This window comes from Crinia signifera, chromosome 7, assembly GCF_055691185.1.
Source record: "Crinia signifera chromosome 7, ASM5569118v1, whole genome shotgun sequence".
Taxonomy (NCBI): domain Eukaryota; kingdom Metazoa; phylum Chordata; class Amphibia; order Anura; family Myobatrachidae; genus Crinia; species Crinia signifera.
Window position 1 is genome coordinate 117,032,781 of NC_139223.1, and position 5,591 is coordinate 117,038,371.

Sequence of the window (5,591 nt, forward strand, 5' to 3'; positions counted from 1 at the left end):
GCCGACGGGGGGGCGGCATCGCAGCCCCCCCTGGGCATGCACGGACATGTCTGCTGTCAGGGACAGCAGACATGTTGAAACTGTCACCGCGTCTATAGACGCGGTGACAGTTAAATGCCATGACGTACATTTACGCCATGTGTCGGGAAGTACTTCCCGACCATGACGTAAATGTACGTCAAATGTCGGGAAGGGGTTAAAAAAAAAAAAAATATGTTCTTAACCTAATTCAATGATAAATGAACTGACAATTTCTGAGTGTTTTTTTTTTAATATTCACCATTTAAGTGGTTAAAAGGATTTCTTAACAAAAACTTCAAGTAAAACTTACTGAATAAAACAATTCCCTTCAAATGCTGTAATGCACATTGTAAATCTGACAAGCACTTAATTTCTAAGCACTTCATTTGAGTGGACACTGCTGACAGTGACTGACACAGGAAAGGATGTTCGGAGGTGTAGATTTTTCCTAGATAAATAGATAGGATCATTTGGGTTCAACATCCTGTTCTGCTGTTGCCCCTCCTGTTCTTGTCCTTGGCTGTCGATTCAACCTCTCCCCAGTTCATTAGCAAAAGAGCTGCTTAAAAACAAAGAGAAACTGAAGTCTCTCCGGAGATACATGTGTCGCAAATGAATAATTGATTTGAAGCTAGGGGCAAAGTTTATATCTCATCTCCCAGAGGGCCAGAGAACAGAACCCTTTTATCATGTCTCAAACAAAAAGGTTATCTTATATATACAGTAGAGAGTGGAAATAATTACACAGTTACTGGAATTCTGACAAAATCTTCTAATACAATTATCTATTTATATCTACTCTATCTAATATCTACATCTGTCTGCATCTATCTATCTATCTATCTATCCATCCATCCATCCATCCACCCACCGAGATACGTAGAAATAAGGAAGACTCCTCCCAGACTAGTCCCCTGCCCCTGCTACAAAGACTCACTCCCTCCTCCCCGCCTGCAGCAGTGTCATCATCCTTCCCAAGCACTGGCTGTAGCCTGGAGGAGGAGGAGGTTTTCTGCTGCCGTGCCGCCCTGCTGCGCTGAATATATATCTCTCCCAAGGTGGATTTTTTTTATTATTTTTTTAAATAAAGATATATAATTATGGTACTAAGCATCGGGTTTGGGGATTGGTGGGGCCCAGGGGAGGGGAGGGGTGGTGGTTGGTGAATCTCTCTTATATTTGTCTTATATAGTGCAGCAGATTCCGTTACAGCGTCTTATATAGCGCAGCAGATTCCGTTACAGTGATTTACTGTATATAGCGCAGCAGATTCCGTTACAGGCTGAAATGTAATAGGATGAGAGATTCAGAAAGCGAGAGATTTGGTTAGAAATCTCCAGTTTTTTAAAACAGCAATCATTTACACTTGAAAATCAAACAGGTTTTGCAGTGTAAATGATTGCCGCTTAAAAAAAAAACCTGGAGATTTTGTGCGAAATCTCTCAATTTCTGATTCTCTCATCCTATTACATTTCCCCTAGAGTGTCTTATATAGCGCAGCAGATTCCATTACAGTGTCTTATATAGCGCAGCAGATTCCGTTACAGTGTCTTATATAGCGCAGCAGATTCCGTTACAGTGCCTTATATAGCGCAGCAGATTCTGTTACAGTGTCTTATATAGCGCAGCAGATTTTGTTATAGTGTCTTATATAGCGCAGCAGATTCCGTTGCAGTTTTGTATATAGCGCAGCAGATTCCGTTACAGTGTCTTATATAGCGCAACAGATTCCGTGACAGTGTCTTATATAGCGCAGCAGATTCTGTTACAGTGTCTTATATAGCGTAGCAGATTCCGTTACAGTGTCTAATATAGCGCAGCAGATTCCGTTACAGTGTCTTATTTAGCGCAGCAGATTCTGTTACAGTGTATTATATAGCGCTGCAGATTCCGTTACAGTGTCTTATATATCGCAGCAGATTCCGTGACAGTGTCTTATATAGCGCGGATTAGAGAAAGGGATTGGCACTGGTTTGAAAATTACATTGATTGACAAATTGTACATGGGTATTTGATAGAGATGACCAGCATAATTACTGCTTTTTTATATATAGTAGCAGTGTTTGGCCGGTGGTGCTCCCAAGGGAATGTTCAGTATTTAAACTGTAAGGCAACAAAAGGGGGGTGGTCACTAGAGTGACCAAAAAGGGAACATGCAAACGGGTTTTTGGGGCACACTTGATGACAATGATAATTAAGTTTATGTGAAGAAATGATACATGAGTGAGATAAGACTTAACTTTTATTTCAAAAAATTGCTAAAAAAGAGTGATATTTAAATCGAGTGCGAAACTGCACTAAACAAGACACTGTTTATCCAATAAATTATATGTGTAAATAACACAAGGTATAGTATACAGTGGATAACCTGTCAAAGAGAGAGAAGGTCCTTGATATAATTAGCAAAGTGGGCGCAATGTTAAGATAAAGATACACATATACCTGTGTCAAAAGTCCCTGTAATCAGACAGAATTTATTCAATTAGTATCAATATAAGGAATTGAACAGGGTACAGGTATACAATTGTGGATGCTTAACACACCAAAAATAATAATAATAATGGATTTGGGAGAAAAATATCAATCTGTCTCCGTCAATTGTAATGGGAAATAACTACCCCAGATTGGGAAGTAATGTTAGAAGGTCACTACCTGACAGTATTCAAAGGTCACTACCTGACAGTAAGAGGTAGTAACAGAGATTAGAAAGTGTAGAAGATAGACAAGCTACTGGAAGATATAGTAAAATTGAGCTTTGTCAAGAGGGTGATCTCCTGCCGGCAGTATTAATTACAACACCCGGTATTCCCAGAGAGTCTCCCCAAAGGTACTAGCCCGGCCCATCACTGCTTAGCTGCTGAAATCGGAATGGGTTCAGGCGATCCAGTGAGGTATGGTAGTAATGTGTGTTGGCATGCGAGGGGACACCAGCATTTGATGCTCAGATGAAATAAGGTGCTTCTACTGTCAGAGGCGCCGTCAATAAACCACCCTGGTGCTCACCTGCATTGCAGGGGGGGATGAGTACGACGCGACTGGTGAGAGAGCACTGAAATGAGAAGAATTCAGTAAAATGGTGGGCTGGTATCAATGATGCAATCTCCAACCTCTGCTGTCCACCATCCACCTTAGGTGTCCAATGGTGAATGAGAGAGTCAGGGATTGCTGATCTTACCCCAGAAGGGAAAAAGGAAGAATATAAATTGGGGCAGCACAACCAATGATGTTGTTGCTGGTGAAGTTGTTGGCTGTGATTTTGCCCAAAAAGGCAGTGATTGGATGATCCAAAAGTTTGGTTTTGGGTTTGTATCCTCAGTACTGGTGCATCTTAGTCCCCATACATGTCAGAGAGTGGTAATTTCTGACAGGAGCTATTTTGTCACCTTGAGGAAGTTTTATTGCTGGATTGCCCAGTCTGTAGGCTTATATAGACAGATGTAGCGATTAATTTCTGCTGTGTAAGAAGGCAGATAAATTGGACAGACTGGGTGGTAGATTCTGTGTTACTTTCCACAGAATATGGGGGAGGGGAAAAGAAAGGAGAAAAGGAAATGCATACAATGTTAGGTACCAATTACTGTTATATAAGCATGCAGATAGGATCGGAATTTATTACTGTTCCCAGTAGTGGTCTCTGTTAATAGCAGTGTTATTAGCTAGTCCCCCCCTTTTATGTGCGTGTCAAATATTTATTTATTTCACGGCCAAATCCATTTCATCCCATATGCGACTCATCAGTTTTTCCTCCCCCTGGCTCCAATTGGATAGAGCCACGTACATATACCGGCTGGTTTACTTCCCTGTCAGCGTCCTTTGAGAAAGCTACAGGCGAAACACGTGTGAGGATACGCCTCTGACACACCCCCAGCCTCCGTCTCTCACGCTGGTCACTACCTGACATCTGAAGCAGCGGCTCCCGTCAGCTGGCGCCGGGCGCCGCATCGTACAAGCTAAGTACTGTTTTTTCCCCCCACTCCCCCCGGGGAGACTGCTGTCCTAGCCTTCCCGCTACTCCTTACCCGCAGACTGACAATTTAAGTCTCTGAACGCCACCGACAGCCCCCGCAAATCGGAGCTGTGAGCCGGGCATTTGTCGCTGGGATAAGCATTTAAAATCCACCAGCGTCTGCTATCATCACCAACCCTGCCTATCCCCATCAGTAACTACAGGCAGCAATAGCTGTCACGGCATTACCTGACTGCAGCTGTTACAGACGGCCCCCGAAAATCGGAGCCGTGAGCCGGGCACTTATCACGGAAACTAGCATTTAAAAATCCACCAGCGTCTGCTATCATTATTAACCCTGCCTATCCCCAACAATATTTACTGGCAGCAATAGTTATCACGGCATTACCTGATTGCAGCTGTTACCGTGCGAGGTGCACGGAAAATTTCTTTTCTGATATTACTTTTGTAACTACTGCTTAACAATTCTGTGGACACCACACCACTATATTTGCAGGGAATACTGTGTGCAATACTATTATACTATACTGTGGACATAACACTGCTATTAACAGAGACCACTACTGGGAACAGTAATAAATTCCGATCCTATCTGCATGCTTATATAACAGTAATTGGTACCTAACATTGTATGCATTTCCTTTTCTCCTTTCTTTTCCCCTCCCCCATATTCTGTGGAAAGTAACACAGAATCTACCACCCAGTCTGTCCAATTTATCTGCCTTCTTACACAGCAGAAATTAATCGCTACATCTGTCTATATAAGCCTACAGACTGGGCAATCCAGCAATAAAACTTCCTCAAGGTGACACAATAGCTCCTGTCAGAAATTACCACTCTCTGACATGTATGGGGACTAAGATGCACCAGTACTGAGGATACAAACCCAAAACCAACCTTTTGGATCATCCAATCACTGCCTTTTTGGGCAAAATCACAGCCAACAACTTCACCAGCAACAACATCATTGGTTGTGCTGCCCCAATTTATATTCTTCCTTTTTCCCTTCTGGGGTAAGATCAGCAATCCCTGACTCTCTCATTCACCATTGGACACCTAAGGTGGATGGTGGACAGCAGAGGTTGGAGATTGCATCATTGATACCAGCCCACCATTTTACTGAATTCTTCTCATTTCAGTGCTCTCTCACCAGTCGCGTCGTACTCATCCCCCCCTGCAATGCAGGTGAGCACCAGGGTGGTTTATTGACGGCGCCTCTGACAGTAGAAGCACCTTATTTCATCTGAGCATCAAATGCTGGTGTCCCCTCGCATGCCAACACACATTACTACCATACCTCACTGGATCGCCTGAACCCATTCCGATTTCAGCAGCTAAGCAGTGATGGGCCGGGCTAGTACCTTTGGGGAGACTCTCTGGGAATACCGGGTGTTGTAATTAATACTGCCGGCAGGAGATCACCCTCTTGACAAAGCTCAATTTTACTATATCTTCCAGTAGCTTGTCTATCTTCTACACTTTCTAATCTCTGTTACTACCTCTTACTGTCAGGTAGTGACCTTTGAATACTGTCAGGTAGTGACCTTCTAACATTACTTCCCAATCTGGGGTAGTTATTTCCCATTACAATTGACGGAGACAG

General features: G+C 43.1%; 2 pseudogenes; one reads left to right on the plus strand and one right to left on the minus strand.

The window, feature by feature from the left end:
- Positions 1–2,808: 2,808 nt before the first annotated feature.
- Positions 2,809–2,926, minus strand: LOC146025385 (5S ribosomal RNA; annotated as a pseudogene).
- Positions 2,927–5,271: 2,345 nt separating this feature from the next.
- LOC146025386 (5S ribosomal RNA) lies at positions 5,272–5,389 on the plus strand (annotated as a pseudogene).
- The last annotated feature ends 202 nt before the right edge of the window (positions 5,390–5,591 follow it).